The sequence below is a fragment of the Artemia franciscana genome, chromosome 15 (genome assembly GCF_032884065.1).
Source record: "Artemia franciscana chromosome 15, ASM3288406v1, whole genome shotgun sequence".
Lineage (NCBI taxonomy): Eukaryota > Metazoa > Arthropoda > Branchiopoda > Anostraca > Artemiidae > Artemia > Artemia franciscana.
Window position 1 is genome coordinate 34,948,324 of NC_088877.1, and position 13,660 is coordinate 34,961,983.

Consider the following 13,660-nt stretch of genomic DNA (forward strand, 5'->3'; position numbering starts at 1 on the left):
ATCACATTCACCAAGGCCAGTTCATCATACCTAAAAGGATGTAAACACTCTTAAAACATACTAACTGACTTGCCTACAAGGCTACGTGACTTGTGATGGATTTGCAAAATGTTGCTGTCAAAGCCAGTCACTCCATCTAGTCCTGCCATTGAATGAAGAGAAGAAGATACTCTAGAGCAAAATGGCAAATGCCAATGTCCACTTGACAACTGCTGCTTTGAATAGAGTTACACCTCTTAATTTGCTTTTCTGATTTACTTCCAGATTTAGTGATAATTCTAGCACACGGTCTGGTGCGACACAATTCATCGAGTCAAGTGTCTTTTTCATGTTGAACAAGCCTTCATTAAATATTTCAATCAATTTCTAAGGAGGAGAGGCTATTTCCCTCACAAATTTCTGAATTAAGAAAAAAAAGCCTAGTTCTAAACTAAAGGGCTCTGAACCTGATAAAAGTTGCTTTCAATGAGATAGCTAAGAAGTAATCATATTTTTTTTTCTTCAGTATTCAATTAACTCTCCAAGTATAATAATTGTTTTCCAAATAAATTTTCCGCAGTAAGTTAAAAACTTTACTTGTTAGCAATAATTTCTCTCGCTTTTTTAAATTGCACGCATTGCACGAGCCTTGTAGCAGGTAGCGTTGTAAACTTGAAAAACTGTAAACAAAACTCTCGAGATAGTTTTTTCTATTCTTTCAAGTCATTTTAAGGGTCAATCACCCTCCAGCGGTACCGATATGGCTGAGATATGGCTGATTTACCCTTTAGATAGACTGCCCACACATAGCGTATTTTGTTTAGTTTAACGTCCCCTACCTGAAAACCGCAGCTTAATATCCTGAGCGCAACTACTAGAAGTGGAGTATTGGTTGTAGCATTGCTACAGTATGCACATACCGCCTTTTTTTCAACATCACCTGAAAGTTCAAAGTTAATACCCTAAGCGGTCTCTGAAACAATGTTGAAACTTCCTTTTGACAACCTGTACCCATATAGAGTGTTTTGATTTAGTTCAATATCCCATAAACATTCCCTGAAATTTTCACCGTAATCTCTTAGCCTTAGTAGTAGCCACAGCCAAAGTAGTAGCATTAATGTTAGTACTACTACTAGAGGCATATTACCTTTCAGTCAATAAATAATCCACCCAATCTTTCCCTGGAAATGTCAGTAATACCCTAAGCCATTCTTGAAAATCAACCTTTTGACAACCTACATGGGCATAGTGGTTAGGATTTAGTTTTACACAACATTCCCGAAAAGCTTCAACTAAATACTCTTCCCCTTTTTGAATATAATGAGTAAAACACAATTCCATCCCCGATAAGAAATATTGAATGTAAACAATAAACGAATTGCATAACATACAACCCCTGCCCCAAGCGATAAAGTTGGGCTTTCTCCCCAGAGACATATGACGCAGATGAACGAAAAATAAAATCGTGAAATAGGTCAAATGTTTTCTTATCTAGAGGACATTACTTTTGGTATGTTTTTCGAATGTAAACAATTAGCTAATGAAAGAGTAAATAATGTTCATAAAAAAACAAATGCCGTGATAAGAGCTGATTATTTTATATTTATTATCAAATATGAAAGCAGAAAAAGAAATAGTACGCTTATCTTGCCTCAGTAGAAACAGTAAAGAGCAGCAATAGTCCTACATAGTTGTGGGCATCAAATCCAGGTAAGAAAATAGTTTGTTCTTGGATTTCAATCCAGTCTTCATAATTCTGTCTATAATCAGACCCAGTGTTAGGCATAAATCAAGCCTCCAATTTTTCCTAGATGTAAGGGTATCCTATATACTTTTGCTAAGTTTCAAAAGAAGACATATGTTATTACTCTGACAAAAGAGTATAAAGTAATACTTGGAAAATTTATTGAATAGAATACATAATTTTAAATATTCAGGTTCTTTTCTTTTCTCTTTATGCAGAACTATGTATGCAGATTCTGTATAGAGTGTCATGTACTCCTAAGCTAATCGACTAAGACAGTAGGAATTTCCGTGCATACATTGTAGTCAACCTGAAATGGTAGCATAACAATTTCCTGGAGATTAACACAATTTCTCTGGCACTAGAATTTTTTACGTCGTACCTGCAAAGTGAGCAAATGCATTGGAAGTTAGAGACAAGAAATTAAGTTAATAAAAACAAGTTAAGTGAATGAGAGAAGAATAGCTAATATCAAAAATAAAAAGAGTCTTAGACATTTTAAAATTTCCCAGGCACGTTTTTGAAGAACTGCAAGTCATACCTCAAAATTCTGGTATTTTTTTTCGAATCGTTTTTAGATACGGATTATTGCAGATACCCGATGTACCTTCTAACGTTCACCTGTTGACGTAATAATGACTAAAGCTGAAATTCATTCCAATATGAATAATGATGTTACACCAAGGATTACACCAAGGATTTGGCCCTGGGACAATGAAGAATTTTTTTTTTTTTAATGAGCACACATTGTGGACATTTCATTTGGGAATTTTTTTTACATTTATGTTAATAAAAACTTAGAACCTTCATAACAAGACTCTCTAATATGCTCAATCTAATTGTGTGATTCTAATTAAGATTACTTGCCTTTTGGGGGCTGTTTTCCCCTTCTCTGAAAATATGAAACATTTTCTCGAGTTTTTGGTTTTTGATGGGTAACATTAATCTTTATTGACCCTAGTCACTCCTTACTAGGACTCAACCGATATTGATTTTGGGCTCCGATATCGATACATCGGCTGTTATAACGATACGAAATCGATATAATTTCCCAAGTTCCCTTCTGGAGAGAAAACCTTATCTCTGGCATTTTTTTTTACCCTTTCCCTCTTCTCTGCCCATTTTCATACTCATATGTTTCTCTCTGGTCTATTCAAACAGTTTGTGTTTACGAACTGTAGTTAGGAGCGACCCTTATTTTGGAAAATAGGGGAAACGCCCCTTAAAAGTCATAAAATCTTAAGATAAAACACACCATCGCATTCAGCGTATCAGAGAACCCTATTGTAGAAGTTTCAAGCTCCTATCTGCAAAAATGTGGAAATCCATAATTTTTGCCAGAAGGCCGATCACGGGTGCGTGTTTATTTGTTGTTTTTGTTGTTGTTGATTTTTCTCCAGGGGTCATCATATCGACCAAGTGGTCCTAGAATGTTGAAAGAGGTCTCATTCTAACGGAAATTAAAAGTTCTAGTGCCCTTTTTAAGTGACCAAAAATTTGGAGGGCACCTAGGCCCCCTTCCTCGCTCACTTTTTCCCAGAGTCAACGGATTAAAATTTTTAAGTAGCCATTTTGTTCAGCATAGTCGAAAAACATAGTAACTATGTCTTTGGGGATGACTTATTCCCCCACAGTCCCCGGGGGAGAGGCTGCAAGTTACAAACTTTGACCAGTGTTTGCATACAGTACTGGTTATTTGGAAGTGTTTTAAGGGGGATGTTTTTGGCTAGGGGGGAGGATCTACGTGGGAGGATCATTCCTTGGAGGAGTTTGTCATGGGGGACAAGAAATTCAATGAGAGGGCGCAGGATTTTCTAGCATAATTATAAAAAAAAACGAAAAAATAAACATGAAAAAGTTTTTTTTTCAACTGAAACTACGGAGCAGCATCAAAACTTAAAGCGAACAGATATTTTTAAGCATATGAGAGATTCTTCTCCTCCTAAATACCTCACTCTTTACGCTAAAGTATTTTTAGTAATTTCAACTGTTTATTCTAATGCCTTTCTGATTCAGGGGTCATTCTTAAAGAATTGGGGCAAAATTTAAGCTTTAATGTAAAGAGCGAGGTATTAACGAGGGGAAAAACCCCCCTCATATACATAATAAAAATATACAAATACTAGCTGTTGGGGTGGTGCTTCGCACCACCCCAACACCTAGTTGGTGGGGGCGCTTCGTGCCCCCAAAGCCCCCCCGCGCGCGTAAGTCGTTACGCGCCATTTTAGTTGTGTCCCTGTGTCCCACCTTTGAATATATATATATATATATATATATATATATATATATATATATATATATATATATATATATAATATATATATATATATATATATATATATATATATATATTATATATATATATATATATATATATATATATATATAAATATATATATATACACACATATATATATATATATATATATACACATATATATATATATATATATATATATATATATATATATATATATATATATATATATATATATATATATATATATATATATATATATATATATATATATATATATATATATATATATATATATATGTTTTTAACTACGTAAAACTTGCGAATATACAACATTCTTCGCTGTCCCATTGAACTGTACATATAAATAGATTGTCAGGTTTACCGACTCTTGAACCTGCAACATATAATTGTCCATGGGAAAAACAATCCGTATTCAGATCTATACCTCATTATTCTAACGATTGCCCTTGAGCTTTGTTGATGGTGATTGCTAATCAAACATTCCCTGTGCCATCGTCATTTATACATACCCCCTGTGCCCCCCGGCGTCCCCGTTGTAGTTGTGTCCCTGTGTCCCAGTCGTCATTTATATTCCCTGTGTCACGGTTGTTATTTGTGTCCCGGTGTCCCAGTCTGTAATATCTCTTTGAGTTTCCCGGTCGTCATTTATATTCCCTGTGTCCCGATCGTCATTTGTGTCCCAGTCTGTAATTTCGTCAGTCATATTCCCGGTGTCCCTGTCGTCATTTGTATCCCGGTGCCCCGGTCTGAATATACATTCGTTTTTGAATTGGTATATGATGAAATAAATTTTTTGTTTTTTCTTTTTTTTCTGTTTGTTTTTTTTTGGTTTTTACCTTTTTTTTAGTTTTTTTCTTTTTTTTAGTTTTTTTTATAGTTTTTACCTTTTTTATTTTTTTTTATTTTTTTAGTTTTCTTTTTCTCCTTTATTTTTCAGTTTTTTTCCTTTTTCTTAGGTTTTTTTCTTTTTCAGTTTTTAGTTTTTTTATTAGTTTTTAGTAGTTTTTTTCTTTTTAGTTTCTTTTGTAGTTTTTACCTTTTTCTTTTTAGTTTTTTTTGTAGTTTTTACCTTTTTTAGTTTTTTTTCTTCTTTTGTATTAATGCTAAAGCCAAGGTTCGAACCTGGAACCTCTCGGACCTATAACCTGGAACATAACGATTTACCAACTCAGCTACTTCGGCTTGAATACATTCGTTCTTGAATTGGTATATGATGAAATAATTCAGACGTCATATGCGGACAGACAGACAGACACACAAACAAACAACTTATTTTTTCTTAAATACTTATAATGACGTCATATACTAAGCATCGTCATAACAAACATGACGACAACTAGCTTCATGACGACCTACAGCTCAATCCTTATAATGACGTTAGTCGACAGACAGACAAACAACTTATTTATATATATATACTAGCTGTTGGGGTGGCGCTTCGCGCCACCCCAACACCTAGTTGGTGGGGGCGCTTCGCGCCCCCCCAAGCCCCCTCGCGCGCGTAAGTCGTTACGCGCCATAATAGTTACGCGCCATTGTAGTTGTGTCCCTATGTCCCACCTGTGAATATAGACAGATATATATATATATATATATATATATATATATATATATATATATATATATATATATATATATATATATATATATATATATATGGTTTTAACTACGTAAAACTTGCGAATATACAACATTCTTTGCTGTCCCATTGTCTTTGCATATAAATAGATTGTCAGGTTTACCGACTCTTAAACATGCAACATATAATGGTCCATGGGAAAACAATCTGTATTCAGATCTATACCTCATGATTCTAATGATTGCCCTTGAGCTTTGTTGATGGTGATTGCTAATCGACCATTCCCTGTCCCGGTCGTCATTTATATCCCCCTGTTTCCCCCGGTGTCCCCGTTGTAGTTGTGTCCCTGTGTCCCGGTCGTCATTTATATTCCCTCTGTCCCGGTCGTCATTTGTATCCCGGTGTCCCGGTCTGTAGATACATTCGTTTTTTAGTTTTGTTTTTCTCCTTTATTTTTTTCCTTTTTTTTCTTTTTTAGTTTATTTAGATTTTTAGATTTTTTAGTTTTTTTATTAGTTTTTAGTTTTTTTTTCTTTTTAGTTTTTTTGTAGTTTTTACCTTCTTTTTAGTTTTGTTAGTTTTTTTTTTTACTTATGTCCTGGTCGTCATTTATACTCCCTGTGTCCCGGTGCTTTGTTGATTGCTAATCGAACATTCCTTTTGTCCTGGTCGCTTTCTCTTTGAGTGTCGTCATTTATTTTTTTCTTTTTTAGTTCTTTTAGTTTTTACCTTTTTTAGTTTTTTTTAGTTTTTTAGATGAAATTTTTTTTAGTTTTTTCCTTTTTTTCTTTTTAGTTTTTTATTGGTTTTTACCTTTATTTTAGCTTATTTTTCAGTTTTTTCCTTTTTTTTAGTTTTTTTTTTATTTTTTATTTTTTTTAGTTTTTTACCTTTTCTTAGTTTTTTTAGTTTTTTTAGTTTTTTAGCTTTTTTACTTTTTTTATTAGTTTTTAGTTTTTTTTGTAGTTTTTGCCTTTTTTTTAGTTTTTTCAGTTTTTTTTTAGTTTTTTATTGGTTTTTACCTTTATTTTAGCTTATTTTTCAGTTTTTTCCTTTTTTTTAGTTTTTTTTAGTTTTTAGTTTTTTTAGTTTTTTACCTTTTTTTAGTTTTTTTAGTTTTTTTAGTTTTTTAGATTTTTTATTTTTTTTATTAGTTTTTAGTTTTTTTTGTAGTTTTTGCCTTTTTTTAGTTATTTTAGTTTTTTAGCTTTTTTATTAGTTTTTAGTTTTATTTGTAGTTTTTGCCTTTTTTTAGTTTTTTTAGTTTTTTAGCTTTTTTATTTTTTTATTAGTTTTTAGTTTTTTTTGTAGTTAGTTTTTTTAGTTTTTTACCTTTTTTTAGTTTTTTTAGTTTTTTTAGTTTTTTAGCTTTTTTATTTTTTTTTATTAGTTTTTAGTTTTTTTTTGTAGTTTTTGCCTTTTTTTAGTTTTTTTAGTTTTTTAGCTTTTTTATTAGTTTTTAGTTTTTTTTGTAGTTTTTGCCTTTTTTTAGTTTTTTTAGTTTTTTAGCTTTTTTATTAGTTTTTAGTTTTTTTTGTAGTTTTTGCCTTTTTTTAGTTTTTTTAGTTTTTTAGCTTTTTTATTTTTTTTTATTAGTTTTTAGTTTTTTTTGTAGTTTTTGCCTTTTTTTAGTTTTTTCAGTTTTGACGTCACCTGATCCAATTTTTTCAGGTGACGTCACCTGATCCACAGATCCACACACAGACAACTTATTTTTATATATATATATATATATATATATATATATATATATATATATATATATATATATATATATATAGATATATATATATAGATAGAAGTTCGTTATGTAAGTTAATTCTTAAGTTATGTGTATTTTTACTAATAACAAGAGCTAAGAGCTCATATGGCACTTAGGGAGAACGAGGGGAGAAGACGAGGGGAGAAGAGCTAAGAGCCAAGAAATCATATGGTATGAGCTCTAACAAAATTCTATGAATCAATAGATTGATTTAAAAAGGAAAATAAGAGGAAAATAAAAAGCTTAATGCTGGTCAAGATTTAAAATAAGACCTGGGAGTCACAAAGTCCTTCTAAGTATCAAAATTCATTAAGATCTGATCACCCACTCGTAAGTTATAAATACCTAATTTTTTCTAATTTTTCCTCTCCCTTTTGCCCCCCAGATGGTCGAATCTGGGAAAACGACTTTATCAAGTCAAATTGTGCAGCTCCCTGACACGCCTACCAATTTTCATCGCCCTAGCATGTCCAGAAGCACCGAACTCGCCAAATCACTGAACCCCTCCCCCCAACTCCCCCAAAGAGAGCTAATCCAGTACGATTCTGTCAATCACGTATCAAGGACATTTGTTTATTCTATCCACCAAGCTTCATCTCGATTCCTCCACTTTCAGAGTTTTTTCCAAGATTTCCCCCTCCAACTCACCCCAATGTCAAAAGATCTGGTCGGGATTTGAAATAAGAGCTCTGAGACTTGTATTCCTTCTAAAAATCAAATTTCGTTACGATCCGATCATCTATTCGTAAGATAAAAATACCCCAATTTTCATGTTTTCCAAGAATTCCGGTTTCCCCCTCCAGCTCCCCCGAATGTCACAGGATCTGGTCGGAATTTGAAATTAGAACTTTAAAGTACAAGATCCTTCTAAATATCAAATTTCATTAAGATCTGGTCACCCTTTCGTAAGTTACAAATACCTCAATTTTCAAAATTACCCCCCCCCCCCCATTTCCACTAAAGAGAGCAGATCCGGTCCAGTTATGTCAGTCAAGTATCTTAGACAGGTTTCTATTCTTCCCATCCAGTTTCATTCTGATCTCACCGCTTTAAGTATTTTCAAAGATTTCCGGTCCCCCCAACTGCCCCCCCCCCCACTTACGCTTGATCCGGTTCATATTTAAAATAAAATATCTGAGTTACGAGGTCCTTCTAAATATGAAGTTTCATGAAGATCCGATCACTCCTTCGTAAGTTAAAAATACGTCATTTTTTCTTATTTTTTAGAATTACCCCCCCCCCCCCCCAATTGAGCGGATCCGTTCCAATTATGTAAATCATGTATGCAAGACTTCATCTTATTTTTCTAACCAAGTTTCATCCCAATCCCTCCAATCTAAGCGTTTTCCATCATTTTAGGTTTCCCCACCCCAAACTTCCCCCAATGTCACCATATCCAGTCAGGATTTAAAAAAAGAGCTTTGAGACACGATGTCCTTCTAAATATCAAATTTCATGGAGATACAATCACCCGTTCGTAAGTTAAAAATACCTCATTTTTCTAATTTTTAAGAATTACCTCCCCCCAACTACCCCAAAGAGAGCGGGTCCGTTCCGTTTATGTCAATCATGTATCTAGGACTCGTGTTTTTTTCCCACCAAGTTTCATCCCGATCCCTCCACTCTAAGTGTTTTCCAAGTTTTACGTTTCCCCCTCCCAACTCCCCCCCAATGTCAACAGATCCGGTAGGGTTTAAAATAAGAGCTCTGAGCCACGATATCCTTCTAAATATCAAATTTCATTGAGATCCGATCACCCGTTCGTAAGTTAAAAATACCTATTTTTTTAATTTTTCAGAAATACCCCCCCCCCCCCCCAATTACCCCAAAGAGAGCGGATCCGTTCCGTTTATGTCAATCATCTATATAGGACTTGTGTTTATTTTTCCCACCATGTTTCATCCCGATCCCTCCACTCTAAGTGTTTTCCAAGTTTTAGGTTTCCCCCTCCCAACTCCCCGCTCCCGTCACCAGATCCGGTCAGGATTTAAAATAAGAGCTCTAAGACACGATATCCTTCTAAATATCAAATTGCATTGAGATCCGATAACCCGTTCGTAAGTTGAAAATACCTCATTTTTTCTAATTTTTAAGAATTACTCCCCCCCCCCCAACTACCCCAAAGAGAGCGAATCAGTTCCGATTATGTCAATCATGTATCTGGGACTTGCGCTTATTTTTCCGATCAAGTTTCATCCCGATCCCTCCACTCTAGAACAAATCATATCCAATGTAGAGTCAGTTATAACTCTAAATAAGACAAAAATCAATGTTGACCCACAAGATATTAGAAGCTTGGTGTCTAATACCCTACGGAAAGGTTTTTCCAAAAAGAAACTTGCTGAGGAGAATCTAACAAAAGATGAAATGAAAGTCCTCACAGATCTTAAGAATGATACCAATATCATAATTACCAAAGCTGATAAAGGCAATACAATAGTTATCCTTAATGAGACTGAGTATGTCAGCAAATCATTAAACCTCTTGAGTGACAATAAAGTGTATGAAAAAGTTGACGTTAATGCTGTAAAGGTTGCTTATGATAATGTCAAAAAAGCTCTGGATAATCTCAGTCTTACCAATAGGATTAATGATAAACTTTACCGAACACTCCTTCCTGTCAGACCAGTCATTCCTAGATTTTATGGTGTACCAAAAATTCACAAACCAGATATACCCCTTAAACCTATTATCTCAACAGTAGGTTCAGCCACACAGAAGTTGGAAAGATATTTGGCTGGTATTTTAAGATCCATAACCCTCAGCAGCAAGCACACAATAAGAAATACTAAAGAAGTAGTTGATAAGCTGAATAGCATCAACATTGGGGAGAATACCACAATGTGCAGTTTTGATGTTGTATCTTTGTTTACCAGCATACCCTTGCCGCGTCTTATACCAGCTTTACAATCAGCTTTAGAAAAGGATGGTTCCTGGAGAGAACTGACTTGCTTGGACTCCACAGAAATCATTACTCTCACGTCTTTATGTCTCAGCAATGCTTACTTTACTTTCAGGCATCAAACTTATAAACAGATTTGGGGCATACCAATGGGATCAGCCTTGGCACCAGTTCTTAGCGAGGTGTTTCTACAACATATTGAAACTAATATCTTCAAACAGGACTTCAAGTATCTCCACCTCTACATGAGATATGTTGACGATTGCTTAATAATTTGGAATGGGGCACAAGACAAATTAATATCCTTTCTCAATATTTTTAACAAGCAGGACCCAGATATTAAGTTCACCATTGAACTTGAAAATAACTGCAATTTACCCTTCTTAGATGTCCTCATTACAAAACGAGAAACTAGGTTGGACTTGAGTGTGTATAGAAAGCCAACTCATAGTGATAGATATCTGAGATATGACTCCTATAACCACCCTATAGTTAAAAATTCTGTAGTCTATTCGTTGGTTGATAGGGCATTTCTGGTGTGCTCCTCTGATTTTGAGCTGAAGGCTGAACTTGATTATATAAGAGATGTTCTAATAGGTAACGGATACCCCCGAAAAGTCATTGACAAGGTTATTTTCAGGAGAAAGATGAGTGGAATTACCAAGAATTTCGCTCCTAAGATTGAAGATGATAAACCCTTTTTGTCATTACCTTATATCAAGGGCATTACTGACATTTTAAGTTCCAAACTCACTAAACTTGGCTTTAAGGTGTTTTTTCCCTCTGGAAGGACTATTTCCTCCTTCTTGAACAAAGGCAAGGATAAGATTACTTCAGATCCACCAGGGGTATATGAGATTCCTTGCAGTTGTGGTGATACCTATATAGGTCGTACCATGAGACCTCTACATCACCGATTAAAAGAACATGCTGATTCCATTGATGCCTGCCTTAAAAAGACAAAGCTAAAGGAGGAAGATAATTTCTCTGCATTGGCCCATCATATCTTTGAAAACCCTTCCCACTCCATTAAGTTTGACCAAGCCCAACTTATTGCTATTGTCCCACAACTCTTAAAGCAGAAAATCAGAGAAGCTTTGGAAATTGCTAAAAATAAACCAGCCATCAATAAAGACAATGGTGAGTTTCATATTAGCGAAATTTGGAAACCAATCACCCATAAATTGAAAACTCACAAAAGACTCCACCCCTTTCCTAAAGGCCCAACCTCTTTAAGATCCACCAGGACAGCAGCCATCAACGTCTCCAGGTTCGGCTCATAATTAGTGTTGTTCAGTGTTTTTAGTTTTATTTATTTAGTGATTTTACTTTCCGGCAAGAAATTTGAATTAACCTGATGATGACAGGCACAGGTCCTGTCGAAATTATCGTTAGAAGAAAAATCAGTCACCTGACATCCATAGCTTAGGTAAGCTTATTACCTTCTATCATCATTTTAGGTTCCCCCCTTCAACTCCCCCCAATGTCATCAGATCCAGTTGGGATTTAAAATAAGAGCTCTGAGACACAATATCATTCCAAACGTCAAATTTCATGAAGATCCCATCACCCGCTCATAAGTTAAAAATACTTCATTTTTTCTATTTTTTCCGAATTAACCGGCCCCCCACTCCCCCTCCCCCCTGATGGTCAAATCGAGAAAATGACTATTTCTAATTTAATCTGGTCCGGTCCCTGATACGGTTGCAAAATTTCATCGTCCTAGCTTACCTGGAAGTGCCTAAAGTAGCAAAACCGGGACCGACAGACAGACCGACAGACAGACAGACCGACAGAATTGGCGATTGCTATGTGTCACTTGGTTAATACCAAGTGCCATAAAAACTAATAAAACTAGAGGACAACTAAGCCTCCTCTCCTACCTCTATTTTCTCAAATCGTTTGATCAAAACTAAGAGAAAGCCATTTAGCCAAAAAAAAGAATTAATATGCAAATTTCATTTTAATAATTTATATGCGGAGAGCCCAAATCAAAAATGCATTAATTCAAAAACGTTCAGGGAATTAAATAAAAAACAAGTGTTTTTAAGTGAAAGTAAGGAGCGACATTAAAACTTAAAACGAACAGAAATTACTCCGTGTATGAAAGGGCCTGTTTCCTTCTCAACAAGTGTTTTTAAGTGAAAGTAAGGAGCGACATTAAAACTTAAAACGAACAGAAATTACTCCGTGTATGAAAGGGCCTGTTTCCCTCTCAACGCCCCGCTCTTTACGCTAAAGTTTTTTGCTTTTTAATAATGTAGAATTGAGAGAAAGAGTCAACCCCTTTCATACACGGTGTAATTTCTGTTCGTCTGAAGTTTTAATGTCGCTCCTTACTTTCAGTTAAAAAAAAACTTGTTTTTGTTATTTAATAAGCACCAAAAAACGACCTCAATAATTCACTGTGGATTCCAAAAATTAGGCTATTTACAGGAATTGTTTGATTTTCTGCCTCTTCTGATCAGCAGCTTTTGTGCACACAAACAAAATGGCTGATATTTGCGGAAATGACAAACAAGAAAAAAATCAAACAGTTCCTGGTAATCAACTGTGAACAAGAAGTTACTCTGCTCAATAGTAACCGAAACTTCAAGAAACGGATTTCTTATGAGGTATATTAAGTGAATCAGCTTATTATGCTGATTCCGAATGTATAATATTCATCAAATTTAGTGATACCAATCAAAGTTACAAGCCTGAGAAATATTGCATTATTTTTTATATAGGGGAAAAACACCCCTAAAATTTTAGAAATCTTCATGAAAATCACACCATCAGATTCAGCCTACCCGAGAAGCCGACTGCGGATTTCAACCTCCTTTACACAAAAATGTGGAATCTGACTATTTTTGCCAGAAGTGATCACGGATGTGTGTGTATTTGTTGTTTTGTTGTTTTTTTCTTCGGGGGTGATCATATTGAAATAATGATTCAAGAAGATCGAGAGATGGTACATTCAAGCGCAAATTAAAACTTCTGGTCCTCTTTTTAAGTAACAAGAAACTGGAGGGAGGCTGGCCCCTCTTCCAGGTCCATTTATTTCCCTGGGTTATCTGAGCAAATTTTGAGATAGCCATTTTGTTCAGTATAGTCGAAAAATCAAATAACTATTTCTTTAGAGGTAAAATTATCCCCCAAAATCCGTGGGGAGAAGCCTATAAGTTATCAAATTTGCCCATTGTTTACGTTTAGTACTTGTCATTGGGAAGTATACAGACATTTTTGGTGGAGATTTTGCGCTTGGGATGGATTTCCATTGGCAAAATCTTCCTTGGGGAGGGAAATTTCCAGGGGAAGGAGGAAATTCCAGGAAAAATTTTACACTGGGGGATTTAACAGAATTCTTACACAAAATTCTTGTTAGTTGTCTGACATTATCTTTGCCAATTCAATTTTGCATGTGGAGATGT

The 13,660-nt window shown here is 34.8% G+C and overlaps 3 protein-coding genes across 8 annotated transcripts in view; 2 read left to right on the forward strand and 1 right to left on the reverse strand.

Annotated features, from left to right (window-relative positions):
• Positions 1 to 13,660, forward strand: part of LOC136036402 (interferon-induced very large GTPase 1-like) — a 97,002-nt gene that overhangs the window by 4,241 nt on the left and 79,101 nt on the right. The window lies entirely within an intron of this gene.
• Positions 1,560 to 13,660, forward strand: part of LOC136036399 (interferon-induced very large GTPase 1-like) — a 53,178-nt gene continuing 41,077 nt past the window's right edge. For 2 of the 3 annotated variants that reach the window (XM_065718596.1, XM_065718599.1), the window contains exon 1: positions 1,560 to 1,689. The gene's annotated coding sequence lies outside the window, so the exon portion shown is untranslated. The remainder of the gene's footprint in view (positions 1,690 to 13,660) is intronic. The other variant, XM_065718598.1, reaches the window with a different exon arrangement.
• LOC136036404 (uncharacterized) overlaps positions 1,868 to 13,660 on the reverse strand; it is a 180,504-nt gene continuing 168,711 nt past the window's right edge. For 2 of the 3 annotated variants that reach the window (XR_010619722.1, XM_065718611.1), the window contains exon 3: positions 1,868 to 2,105. The gene's annotated coding sequence lies outside the window, so the exon portion shown is untranslated. The remainder of the gene's footprint in view (positions 2,106 to 13,660) is intronic. The other variant, XM_065718612.1, reaches the window with a different exon arrangement.